Source organism: Nerophis ophidion, linkage group LG27, assembly GCF_033978795.1.
Source record: "Nerophis ophidion isolate RoL-2023_Sa linkage group LG27, RoL_Noph_v1.0, whole genome shotgun sequence".
NCBI lineage: Eukaryota > Metazoa > Chordata > Actinopteri > Syngnathiformes > Syngnathidae > Nerophis > Nerophis ophidion.
In genome coordinates this window covers 19,312,158-19,326,983 of record NC_084637.1, presented here as the reverse complement: position 1 = coordinate 19,326,983, position 14,826 = coordinate 19,312,158, and positions in this window count along the sequence as shown.

Here is a 14,826-nt window from a genome sequence, read left to right as displayed (position 1 = left end):
TCGGCCTCTTTAACTTCCTGCCGACGCCGTCATGTTCTATCTAGGAGGAGTGTAAGGGGCTCCTTTGATTTGATGAGAAACACTGGTGGTGTTTACTTTCAGGTAAAAGGGCAACCAAGAGGGGTCCCAAGACAATATAAATTGTGGTGTGAATCCTGTGCAGGTTTCGAGAACCTTCCTAACTTTGGTGCTATTTTCCCTGTGACTGCTACTAAAAATGTAGAACAAATTAACTGTTTTTTATAATCTGTTAAGATTGACCAACCTGACTCATGACGCTGTTGAGGGACTTGCTGAGCAACTTGCCCCGACCTCCCTCAGGCCATCCAGTTAGGCAAAGTGGTGACTTTTGAGAATGGCTAGTTCCCTTTCTTGACGTGGACCCCCTCCCTCTATCTAACTTCCAAATGTGACTATTATTTTATTTTAGTGTGAGCTTGTTAAGACTTTGATGTGAGGTAGGTGCTTTAGAAGTATTGTAGTTGTGTTGGGAGATCTTTTTTAGAAGATCTGAAGGGGGACTGTTGGATTTGGTTGTCTTTTTATTTCCTCGTCAGATTTTAGAACAGCTAAAGTGTGAGCCTTTTACATAGACCTTGAATTTGGAATGTTGGAATGAAGACATAACATTCTGTTATCTCAACTGTCCAAGGGAGGGAGGAGAAGAAGAGGGGCGGGTGAGAGTGAGTGAGGAGGGAGAAACTGCCATTTTAGGATTAGATCAATTTGGACCGTGCCTTTGAAATGTTGTATCTAGATTGATCTCCCTAGGCGCTTTGGTTATAAAGTATCAAAATGAGCAACCTCTGGCTCTGATTGATTGAAAACCAGCTTATGTGTGATAAAAGAACCTGGGGGTGTTGACCGAAGGAAGAACGCGTCAGAACGCAACAATACACATATCTTATTTTTATTGATTTATTTTTTTGACTTTCAACGCTTATATATCTACTCCTTTCTGAGCTCCCGCCTTATAGTGGTAGAGGAGTTTGCGTGTCCCAATGATCCTAGGACCTACGTTGGCCGGGGCTTCTATGCCCCCTGGTAGGGTCTCCCAAGACAAACAGGTCCTAGGTGAGGGATCAGACAAAGAGCAGTTCGAAGGCCTTTATGAAAAGTACAAATCGAGGATTTAGCTTTCCCTCGCCCGGACACGGATCACCGGGGCTCCCTTCTGGAGTCAGGCCCAGAGGTGGGCCACAATGGCGAGCGCCTGGTGACCGGGCCTGTCCCCATTGGGCCCGGCCGGGCAACATGGGTCCCCCCTCCAATGGGCTCACCACTCCTGGGAGAGGTCATTGAGGTCAGATGCAGTGTGAGTTGGGCGGCATCAAAGGCAGGGCACTTGGCGGTCCGATCCTCGGCTATATAAGCTAGCTCTTGGGACGTGGAACGTCACCTCGCTGGGAGGGAAGGAGCCTAAGCTGATGCGCGAAGTGGAGAAGTTCCGGCTAGATATAGTCGGACTCGACACACAGCAAGGTCTCTGGAACCAGTTCTCTCGAGAGGGGCTGAACTCTGGCAACTCTGGCGTTGCAAGCAAAGACAGGCGACGGGCTGGGGTGGAAATTCTTGTTGCCCCTCCGCTCAAAGCCTGCACATTGGACTTTAACCCAGTGGACGAGAGGGTAGCTTCCCTCCACCTTCATGTTGGGGGACGTGTCCTGACTGTTGTTTGTGCTTATGCACCAAACAGCAGCTCAGAGTACCCACCCTTTTTGGATTCCCTTGAGGGGGTACTGGAGAGTGCTCCCTCGGGTGATTCCCTTGTTCTGCTGGGGGACTTCAAAGCTCATGTTGGCAATGACAGTGAAATCTGGAGAGGCGTGATTGGGAAGAATGGCCGCCCGGATCTGAACCCAAGTGTTGCTTTGTTATTGTACTTTTGTGCTCGTCACGGATTGTCCATAACAAACACAATGTTCAAACATAAGGGTGTCCATATGTGCACTTGGCACCAGGACACCCGCGGCCGCAGTTCACTGATCGATTTTGTAGTTGTGTCATCGGATTTGCGGCCTCATGATTTGGACACTCGGGTGAAGAGAGGGGCAGAGCTTTCTACCATCTGGTGATCGATGGTGGAGGAGGATGCCGGGCAGACCTGGCAGCCCGAAATGCATTGCGACGGTCTGCTGGGAACGCCTAGCAGATTTTCCTGTCAGTTAGAGTAGCAGAGCCGCCTGTCAGAGAGAGTTTTAATTCCCACCTCCGGAAGAACTTTGAACATGTTATGAGGCAGGTGCTGGAGAATCTGAAAAATCTGTGGTTGGCTCTCCTATTTCTGGGGATGAAGTTGCCGAGGTAGTGAAAAAGCTGTGGGGCTGTCTTGTTTGACAAGACTCTGCAACATCGCGTGGACATCGGGGGCGGTACCTCTGGATTGGCAGACCGGGGTGCTGTTTCCTCTCTTTAAAAAGGGGAAGCACAGGGTGTGTTCCAACTATAGTGGGATTACACCCCTCAGCCTTCCCGGCAAGGTCTAATCAGGTGTACTGGAGAGGAAACTGATGTCGATAGTCGAACCTCGGATCCGGGAGGAACAGTGTGGTTTTTGTCCTGGTCATGAAACGGTAGACTAGCTCTATGCTCTCAGCAGGGTCCTTGAGGGTGCATGGGAGTTTGCCCAACCAGTCTACATGTGCTTTGTGAACTTGGAGAAGGCATTCGACCAAGTCCCCTGGGAAGTCCTGTGAGGAGTGCTCAGAGAATATGGGGTATCTGACTGTCTGATTGTGGCCGTCCACTCCCTGTATGATCAGTGTCAGAGCTTGGTCCGCATTGCCGGCAGTACGTCGGACCCGTTTCCAGTGAAGGTTGGACTCCGCCAAGGCTGTCCTTGTCATCGATTCTGTTCATAACTTTTATGAACAGTTATTTTAGGCGCAGTCAGGGCGTTGAGGGGATCCGGTTTGGTGGCTGCAGGATTAGGTCTCTGCTTTTTGCAGATGATGTGGTCCTGGTGGCTTCAACTGGCCAGGAGCTTCAGCTCTCATTGGATCGAATCGCAGCCGAGTGTGAAACTACTAGGATGAGAATCAGCACCTCCAAGTTCGGGTCCATGGTTCTCGCCCGGAAAACGGTGGAGTGACATCTCCAGGTTGGGGAAGAGATCCTGCCCCAAGTGGATGAGTTCAAGTACCTCGTAGTCATGTTCATGAGTGAGGGAAGAGCGGATCGTGAGATCGACAGGCGGATCGGTTTGGCGTATTCAGTAATGCTGACGCTGTATCGATCAGTTGTGGTGAAGAAGGAGCTGAGCCGTAAGGCAAACCTCCCAGTTTACCAGTCGCTCTACGTTCATATCCCCACCTATGGTCATGAGCTTTGGGTTATGACCGAAAGCGGCCGAAATGAGTTTCCTCCGCCGGGTGGCAGGTCTCTCCCTTAAAGATAGGGTGAGAAGCTCTCTCATCCGAGAGGAACTTAGAGTAAAGCCGCTGCTCCTCCACATGGAGAGGAGCCAGATGGGGTGGTTCGGGCATCTGCTCAGGATACCACCCAAACGCCTCCCTAGGGAGTTGTTTAGGGCATGTCCGACCGGCAGGAGGCCACGGAGAAGACCCCGGGACACGTTGGGAAGACTATGTCTCCCGGCTAGCCTGGGAACGCCTTGGGATCCCCTGGGAGGAGCTGGACGGATTGGCTTGGGAGAGGGAAATCTGGGCTCCTCTGCTTAGGCTGTCCCCCCCGCGACCCAACCTCGGATAAGCGGAAGGCAATGGATGGATGGATGGATGTGCTTATATATCTAGATTAACTTCAGATCTAAGTTTTTATTATTTTTTGACAAATGACGGTTTAAAATGAAATAAAAAACACACTAAAGGTCTCGGGGATCCAAAAGGATCCCACTAAAAGTACTTTGCTAAAAGTAAGTCCTATATACATATACAGTATATATATATATATATATTTATATATGTGTGTGTGTGTATATATATATATACATATATATATATATATATATATATATATATATATGTGTGTGTATAAATATATATATACACATATATATTTATATATATATGTGTGTGTGTGTATATATATATATATATATATATATATATATATGTGTGTATAAATATATATATACACATATATATATATATTTATATATATATATATATATATATATATTTATATATATATATATATATATACACATACATATATATATATATACAAACCCCGTTTCCATATGAGTTGGGAAATTGTGTTAGATGTAACTATAAACGGAATACAATGATTTGCAAATCATTTTCAACCCATATTCAATTGAATGCACTACAATATATCCAAGGATCACGGATGCACGGCATTATGGGAAATCCCTATGCTGCGTTTATAATGTGCCACAGAGCCAATACTCTCCAGAAATGTGTTTGTTATTCTTATTTGGTGTGGGTTCACAGAGTGTGGCGCATATTAGTAAGAGTGTTAACATTGTTTTATATCACAACCATTAGTGTGATCTGTACGGCTGTGGAACAAGACCCCTGGTTTACACACAGTAAAGGCAAGAATTATCTCCTCCGCCATTTTGAGAATAAGAGCAGCGGAAGCATTACTTGTGATGTCACATATTTGACCTGGTGGTAAAAGTAAGCATGCACTTATTAATTTGGTGAGCGAGTTTTGCCCGGCAGTAATTCAAGGCAGGTGCATATTACATACCCGGCGGCTATTCATGGAGATACGGTATTATATATATATATTTTTACAACTTGTCCCGTTTGGGGTCGCGGGGGTGCTGGAGCTTATGTCAGCTGCATTTGGGCGAAAGGGGTGTACACCCTGGACAAATCGCCACCTCATTGCAGGGCCAACACAGATAGACAGACAACATTCACACTCACATTCATACACTAGGGCCGATTTAGTGTTGCCAATCCACATATCCCCATGTGCATCTTTTTGGAGGTGGGAGGAAGCCGGACTACCCGGAGGGAACCCCACGCAGTTATGGAGAAAATGCAAACTCCACACAAAAAGATAACGAGCGGAGGATCGAACCCTCTTCCATCGTGCTGCCCTACATATATATATATATATATATATATATATATATACAGGATATATGTTCATCCATCCATCTTCAACCGCTTATCCGGAATCGGGTCGCGGGGACAACAGCTCCAGCAGAGACCCCCAGACTTCCCAAGGGAGACGCTCGTGATGCATCCGCATGAGATGCCCGAACCACCTATGCTGGCTCCTTTCCAAGCAAATGAGCAGCGGCTCTACTCCAAGTCTCTCTCGGGTGACTGAACTTCTCATCCTATCTCTAAGGCAGATGCCAGCCACCCTTCTGAGAAAACTCATTTCGGCCCCTTGTATCCGCGATGTTACTCTTTCGGCCAAACACATGACCATAGGTGAGAGTAGGAATGTTGATAGCTCGGTAGACCGAGAGCTTTGCCTTCTGGCTCTGCTCTCGTTTTGTCACAACAGTGCGGCAGAGAGACTGCAATACTGCCCCAGGTGCTCCGATTCTCCGGCATATTTCCCTCTCCATCTTTCCCTCACTTGTGAACAAGACCCTGAGATATAAACTCCTCCACCTGGGAGAGTCTCGTTCTCTACCTGGACTGTACAAACCATCGGTTTCCTGCTGAGAACCATGGCCTCAGATTTGGAGATGCTGATCCTCATTCCCATTCCTCATCCTCTGGCCCCCTTTTTGAATAAGGGAGCCACCACCCCAGTCTGCCACTCCCTCTGCACTGTCCCAGACTTCCATGCAATGTTGAAAAGGGGTATCAACCAAGACAGCCCCTCAACACCCAGAGCCTTCAGCATTTCTGGACTGATCCCGTCAACCCCCGGAGTTTTGCCACTGTGAAGTTGTCTAACTACCTCAGTGACTTCACTCCGAGAGATCGACGTCAAACCCCCATCATCCTCCGGTCAGGCTGATGAAGTTGGGTTCAGGAGTTCCTCAAAGTGCTCTTTCCAACGCCCTACGACTTCCTCACTTGAAGTAAGCAGAGTCCTATCCCTGCTGTACACTGCTTGGATGGTTCCCTGCTTCCCCCTCCTGAGTTGCCCTATGGTTTTCCAGAACAACTTTGGTTGAAAAAAATAGAAGATTAAAATAAAATTAAAAAATCGGTCTTAGCCTAGGCCCTGGAGTGGGGGTGCAGGCTGAGGCCAAGGGAAAAAAAACAAAAAAAACAAAAAAACCAAAAAAAAAAACCAAACAAACAACAACTCATAGCCATAGTACACATCCCTCTTCCATGTGTGTAAGAGGGAAACATCAAACATCAAAGAACACAGAGGACATCAAAGACATTAAAGCAGCAGATACAACCGGACACTTCTACATACAGCTATGAATAAAAAGTAAAAGAAACATATCCACTGTGGTGGCCTCTGCGGTGTTGCACGCCATCGTCTGCTGGGGTGGAGGGAGCATGGCCAGAGACAGAAGCAGACCCAACAAGGCAACCAAGACAGCCGACTCCACTCTCGGCCAGTGTCCAGTCCGCATGGATGAGCGAGGATACGTTCAAGGTGACTGAGGTGTCCGACACCTGCTCACCCAGTCAAGACACCGCGAAGCCTCTCCGTCCCAGTAGCTCAGTGCTAGCTCCACAGTCCTGTCCCCTCATCCGCATCTCCTCCAGTACATCCAAACAGACTCCGGTGTAGCAGAGACCCTGCAGCTGGTCTCCATGGCCAAAAGGCTCCTGGGAGGCAGATCCAGAAGTCCACAAAAAAAGCACCACAGAGGTCACGAAAGTGACACCCCTTGTCACACAGTCCCAAAGGGTCCCGGACCAAACTGCAAAAAAATATAATACCACATGAAAACAAGAGGGAAACACAAAAGGATGACACAAGAGCACAGAGCTCCTGCCTACAGCAGCCACTACAGCAGCGCCATCTTGGAAAAGTAGAATAATGAATGACAGGTATTCACTACAATTAAGTATTTATGGTCTTAATATTACTATATAAAGTATTTAGGTTTCTGCAAACAACTCAAACTATGGAGAATTAGACATCAGCCCAGATCAGTATAGATGGCAGAGTTAAAAATATGTATTTAAAAAAACGAAAAAAGCTAGCTCCATACATTAGGCAAATTAAATCTGAGAGATAATTGTATTAAAGACTTAGTTGTTCAGCCATGATAGCCCCATGAAAACGTGATTTCCTTTTTTTTTTAATCCTAGGGAACTGCCATGGACCTTTCATCATAGATATGAATAAACACTCCATGTGTTAAGGTTTCAAAAAATTAATCCAATTGCGGATCTGTAAAAAGGCTTTTTAATACCAAAAAAAATCACTGGAGAAAATAATTTAAGAGTAACAAAAGTCAGGTCCAGGAAGACGGGGTCAAAAAGTCTGTTCAGCATCTGAGGAAATACAAAAACAGGGGTCAAAAAAGGTTTCGGGGCAAAGGTCAGAATGATAGTGTTCAGGTTAGAGTGTACCACAGGCAACGAACGAACTGGCACTGGCTGGGTGGAGATCCAGGGTTTAAATCAGGTCGTTGATTAGGTGCAGGTGGGCTTGGATGGCTGGCAGCACACCTGCAACTGACGACCAGGGAGAGACTTGCAGACAATAGGAAAAAAAAAAAAAAAGGAAGGAGAACTGCCCCAATGACACCATGTTTCTCCATCTTACCTCGGACAGCTGGTTCCAATCATTTTATTGATGTCAATGGTACATGTACTATTTAAATATACACATACATACAATACTCTGACATTTATAACAAATCGAAAGGAGGAAAGAAAATTAATAGTCTCACTTCGTGGCATACATTCAATATTTCCATATACAAATATTCAATAAATTAAAATATTTTTAAAACAGACAAGTGAGGAAAGAAAACATATTTGAAAATATAATTTCTGTCATTGACTGACATCTGTGGACTGGTTGTATGTGTATGAAAATAGAGATATCTTAAAACTTCATTAACTTCATTAGGGACGGCGTGGCGCAGTGGAAGAGTGGCCGTGCGCAACCCGAGGGTCACTGGTTCAAATCCCACCTAGTACCAACCTCGTTGTGTCCTGAGCAAGACACTTCACTCTTGCTCTTGATGGGTGCTGGTTGGCGCCTTGCATGGCAGCTCCCTCCATCAGTGTTTTAATGTGTGTGTGAATGGGTAAATGTGGAAGTAGTGTCAAAGCGCTTTGAGTACCTTGAAGGTAGAAAAGCGCTATACAAGTACAACCCATTTATCATTTATCATTTAACTATGTGATGTTCTCTCAACAGATGAGACATTACCTTCTTCAAAGACTTTTAGATAAAATTCAATTGGCATTTTCCACAATTCCACTAAATTTTGACTTTTTAGAATTTGTTTGTCGACAGGAGCTGTATCATCTTGATACATATTGACGATTGCCCGCCCTGCTATACTTCTGATTGGCCCTCAGCTACTTTCACCTGACAAATCAGAAAGGAGAGGCCGTGTAAGCATAACCGCCCACAAAGTGCCAAAACGAAGAGGGCGCGCGCGCACAAAGACACCTTGCGCACGCAAAAAGGCGGCACACGTGCGCAAAAGGGTGTCGCGCGCGTGCACAAAGTGGAGAATCAGCGCGCGATAACAGTTTTTATGCGCTTGGATTTTTGGCACTAATGTGACACCATACAGTTCACCCGCACTACATGCTTGGGTTTGCCAGGTCTGTCCAGAAGATTCCCCCTCCATCTGACCCATCTGACCCTTTACACCACCAGTTGGTGATCAGTTGACAGTTCAGCCCCTCTCTTCACCCAAGTGTCCAAAACAATGGCCGCAGATCAGCTGATACAATTACAAAATCGATCAGTGATGATCTTTGGCCTAGGGTGCTCTGGTACCAGGTACACCTATGAGCATCCTTATGCTTGAACATATTGTTTGTTATCGCAAATCCATGACTAGCACAGAAGTCCAATAACAATTGACCACTCAGGTTAAGATCAGTCCAAGTATCACTATCATTGCCCACGTGCTCGTCGAAGTCCCCCAGCAAGACTATGGAATCCCCCTGCCGGCGCCCCATACAGGACCCCATGCAAGGTATCCGAGAAGGCCGAATACTCTGAACTCTTGTTCGGTGCATACGCACAGACAACAATCAGAGTTTTCCCCCCTCCAACCCTAACGCGAAGGGAGGCGACCCTCTTGTCCACTGGGGTGAACTCCAACGTACAGGCATTCAGCCGGGAACTCGTGAGCATCCCCACACCCGCCTGGGTCCTCACACCCTGAGCAACTCCAGAAGTGAACAAGGTCCTTCACTTGAGTGTGGTTTCAGAGCCCTTGCTATGCGTAGAGGTAAGCCCCACCAAATCCAACCGGTAGCGCTCCACCTCCCGCACCAGCTCAGGCTCCTTCCCCACCAGCGTAGAGACGTTCCACGTCCCAAAAGTCAGCCTCTGCTGCCCCGAATTGGTCTGTCTGGAGCCTCCACTTTCACTGCCATCCACTTGGCCGCGCACCCGACCCCACTGGTTCCGACCGCGGGTGGTGGGCCCACGTGGCAGAGAGGATGGTGTGTCCACGTATTTTCTTCGGTCTGTGTCCGCCCGGGCTCCGTGGCTAGCCCGGCCACCAAACGCTCGCTGTCGAGCCCTGCCTGGGCTTCCTCCGACCCGGGTAACGCATCCTCTCTTAGACTCTTTCATGAAAGTATCGTAACCCTGATGGAGGGGGGCATTCGGGTGGTACACCTTGCCCAAGGGTGATCCAGAACTAAACTATGTAAGGCAGGGGTGTTCAACTCCCTGAGGCTTTATACAAGCCCACATACCCAATATATATATATATATATATACATATATATATATATATATATATATATATATATATATATATATATATATATATATATATATATATATATATATATATATATATATATATATATATATATATATACATATATATATATATATATGAATTGTGTTGGACGTAATACAATGATTTGCAAATCCTTTTCAACCCATAGTCAGTTGAATATGCTACAAAGATAACATATTTGATGTTCAAACTGATAAACTTTTTTTTTTTAAATAATGATTAACTTTAGAATTCGATGCCAGCAACACGTGACAAAGAAGTTGGGAAAGGTGGCAATAAAGTTAAGTTGAGGAATGCTCATGAAAAACTTATTTGAAACATCCCACAGGTGTTCAGGCTACTTGGGAACAGGTGGGTGCCATGATTTGGGTATAAAAGCAGCTTCCATGAAATACTAAGTAATTCACAAACAAGGATGGGGCGAGGGTCATCAAATTGTAAGCAAATTGTCAAACAGTTTTAGAACAACATGTCTCAAAGAGCTATTGCAAGGAATTTAGGGATTTTACCATCTACGGTCCGTAAAGTCATCAAAAGGTTCAGAGAATCCAGAGAAATCACAGCACGTAAGCCATTATATTACGGACCTTGATCCCTCAGGTGGTACTGCATCAAAAACCGACATCATTGTGTAAAGGATATCACCACATAGGTCCAGGAACACTTCATAAAACCACTGTCAGTAACTACAGTTGGTCGCTACATCTGTAAGTGCAAGTTAAAACTCTACTATGCAAAGCGAAAGCCATTTATCAACAACACGAGAAACTCCGCCGGCTTCGCTGGGCCTGAGATCATCTAAGATGGACTGATGCAAAGTGGAAAAGTGTTCTGTGGTTTGACGAGTCCACATTTGAAATTATATTTGGAAACTCTGGACGTGGTGTCCTCCGGAATAAAGAGGAAAATAACCATCTGGATTGTTATAGGCGCCAAGTTCAAAAGCCAGCATCTGTGATGGTATGGGGGTGTATTAGTGCCCAAGGCATGGGTAACTTACACATCTGTGAAGGCACCATTAATGCTTAAAGGTACATACAGGTTTTGGAGCAACATATGTTGTCATCCAAGCAACGTTATCATGGACGCCCCTGCTTATTTCAGCAAAACAATGCCAAGCCAAGTGTTACAACAGCGTGGCTTCGTAGTAAACGAGTGCGGGTACTTTCCTGGCCCGCCTGCAGTCCACACATGTCTCCCATCGAAAAAAGTGTGGCGCATTATGAAACGTAAAATACGACAACAAGACCCCGGACTGTTTAACAACTTAAGCTGTACATCAAGCAAGAATGGTAAAAAATTCCTTTTTCAAAGCTTCAGCAATTAGTTTCCTCAGTTCCCAAACATTTATTGAGTGTTGTTAAAAGAAAATGTAATGTAACACAGTGGTTAACGTGCCCTTTCCCAACTACTTTGGCACTTGTTGCAGCCCTGAAATTCAAAGTTAATTAATTGTTGCAAAAAAAAAGGTTTACGAGCTTGAACATCAAATATCTTGTCTTTGTAGTGCATTCATTTGAATATGGGTTGAAAATGATTTGCAAATCATCGTATTCCGTTTATATTTACAACCATCACAATTTCCCAACTCATATGGAAATGGGTGTTGCGATCTGCTGCTCAGATCTTCACGTGTTTGTTTTTTCATTCTCAGTCTGACCCGTTTATTTCCTGTTTTTGTCCATCACTATGGTTACACATCAGTCCACCTGTTAGTCTCGCCCCGCACACCTGCTACTAATTTTCACCCTCCTATTTAAGCTCACCTTTTCTGTTTACTCATTCTCGGATCCTAATTTGCCCACGCGCATCAGTGACGACTCTCATCATTCGTATGTATTTTCTCGCTAGCTCTCACGCCAAGCCACTTTATTGTCTAGCTTTCATGCTAAATGTTTTGTTTACTCTTTTGTGTCCTCGTACCAAGTTTTAGTTTTCCTTGTTTTATCCTAGCTTTCACGCTAGCGTCTTTTGTTTACTTTTTCTCTTTACACCAGTATTTTTGTTCATAGACTTTTGTTATTAAATACCTTATATCTTACCTTTGCTGTGTTCTGCTTCGACGCATCCACGGGAAAACTACACCGGCATTACCATGCCGAAGAAGAGTCTTCACAGTAGGATCCGAGCATCAAGTTGTTTTTCCGCGTCGAAACCACGGGAGGAACCCTTCGACTTAGGGTTGTGGTTGGAGCTCATGGCTTGGGAGCAGGAAAGACTCGACTGTGGGCCTGAAGTCTCCTCCGAAGCCGTTCGCGCTGCCCCGAAGAAGCGGGGGGTCCAGTGGAGAGGTCCCCCGCGCGGCAGTAATGTTCCAGCACCACTTATTCCTCCCCATGGACACAGCAAGTTTCACCCCGTCCAGGATTCACCCGTCATTACCGGTAATCCTGCTTGTTTTTTTTCAAATCATTCCTTAAGCTGCCATGACACTTTTTCTGACACAAGCGATGACGTCATTTGGGGAACGCCCACCGGTGACGCAACACCGGCCTCTGTTGATGACATTTTTTCAGAAGATTTTTTTATTGTGGACGATATATCTCAGCCATTTTCCAAAGACTTGGACAGTAATAATACTTTCACACAGTATCAGGACATTTATATTGATTCTAGTCACCCTCAGTATATTGTTAATTGTCAAGATCAGCCTCCCATTACTTTGGCCCCGCCCACATCTCAGCCTATTTCACGTCCTACCCCCACGTCACCTGATTTTGAAACTGACCTAGAAAAATATAGTCCTGCCTGGATGGACGAGTGGTACAGGAGAGTTTTGATTGAACTGGAGCTGGAGGAGAAATTTCTTGCTGCTCAGAACAATCCTCTCCTCATACAGACTAATGGGGTGGAGTCTGCCCTCCTCCAAACCTCCCACCGCCCGCCCTTACGGTCAGCCTCTATCCAACGGGACCCCGTCTGGAATCCGGGTCTCGAGGGGAGGGCCAGTATTACTACTAAGCCTCCTAGACCTCCACCACCGGTGTTTACCCCTGTTATACCACTACGGCCTCCTAGACCTCCTCCACCGGTGTTCTCCCCGGTCAAGTCACGCCCTCTTAGACCTCCTCCACCTGTGTTCCGTCTGTGCCCTAGTTCTAGTTTTAGTCACAGTCTCTCTCAGAGTTCGAGTCCCAGCCTTCTTCGTAGCCCATGCTCTAGTCCTACTCGTAGACCGACTTGTAGACTGAGTCGTAGTCCAAGTCCTGGTCCGAGTTTCCGTTCTGATTCTAGTTGTAGTCCTAGTCTTTCTCGTAGTCGTCGTAGTCCTAGTTCCACTCGTAGACTGATCCGTAGTCCGAGTCCTGTTTCGAGTCCGGTCCCGAGTCTTGTTTCTTGCCTTTGTAATATTAGTACTGATTCCCCTCGTGGTCTTAGTCCGAACCCTAGTCCTTACCCAAGTTCTTGTCCGAGCCCCAGTGTTACTGTAAGTCCTAGTCTTTGTCCTAGTCCTTGCCCGAGCACCAGTTTGATTGTTAGTCCCAGTCCTTGCCCAAGCCCTAGTTTGACCGTTTGTCCTAGTTCTTGCCCAAGCCCTGGTATGACTGTAAGTCCTGGTCGTTGCCCAAGCCCTTCTCAAAGCACTAGTGTGATTGTAAGTCCTGGTCCTCTCTCAAGTCCTTGCCCGAGTCCTAGTGTTTGTCTTATCACTCATCATAGTCCTAGTCCTGCTCACAGCCAGTCCCCTAGTTCTCCTCGGCAGACCCCTGTGCCTGCTCCTCGGCTGAAGCCGACTCCTGCTCCTCGGCTGAAGCCGACTCCTGCTCCTCGGCTGAAGCCGACACCTGCTCCTCGGCTGAAGCCGACACCTGCTCCTCGGCTGAAGCCGACACCTGCTCCTCGGCTGAAGCCGACACCTGCTCCTCGGCTGAAGCCGACACCTGCTCCTCGGCTGAAGCCGACACCTGCTCCTCGGCTGAAGCCGACACCTGCTCCCAGTCTGGTTCTCACACCAGCACATGACTCTGACCTGGTTTTCACGCCAGAATTAGACTCTCGCCTGGTTTTCACACCAGAAAATGTTTCTAGCCTTGTTCTCACGCCAGTTTCAGACTCTAAACTGGTTCTCACACCAGCACGAACTCCAAGGCTGGAGCCCACTCTAGCACCAGTTCCTAAGCTGGAGCCCACTCCGGTACCAGCACCACGACAGGTACCGGTGCCAGCTCCGTGCCGCCAAGCACCGGTGCCAGCTCCGCGCTGCCAAGCACCGCCGACGACGGGGCTGGAGCCCACACCAGCGCCGACGACGGGGCTGGAGCCCACACCAGCGTCGACGACGGGGCTGGAACCTTCACCTGTGTCGACAGGGCTGGAGCCCACTCCAGTGCCAGCTCCTCGACAAGCGCCGGTACCAGCTCCACGCCGCCAAGCACTGCCGACGAAGAAGCTGGAGCCCACACCGGCGCCGACGATGAGGCTGGAGCTCACACCAGTCACGACTCCTGCGGCTCCCAGGCCGCCTCCGACGACTCCTGCGGCTCCCAGGCCGCCTCCGACGACTCCTGCGGCTCCCAGGCCGCCTCCGACGACTCCTGCGGCTCCCAGGCCGCCTCCGACGACTCCTGCGGCTCCCAGGCCGCCTCCGACGACTCCTGCGGCTCCCAGGCCGCCTCCGACGACTCCTGCGGCTCCCAGGCCGCCTCCGACGACTCCTTCGGCTGCAGCACCCGCATCATCCTCGCCAGCTGCACTCGGGCCTGCTTTGGCTGCAGTCCCCGCACCCTCGTCTGCTGCTTCCAAGCCTGCTGGGATTTCGGTGCTGAGGCGTCGTCCACCACGTCGATCACGGGCGTGGCCTCTGCGAGGTCATCCTCCTCGCCAGACACTCCCTCCTCCATGTCGGCCACGGATGTGGCCGTGCCCGGGTCGTCCGCCTCGCCGGGCACCTCATCCTGCGATGCGGCCACTAATGTGGCCTTTTCGAGGTCGCCCGCCAAAACTTTTTCGGCAGCAGCGTTCCACCCGCCGCCGCCACATGATGTGTCCTCGGTGGATTC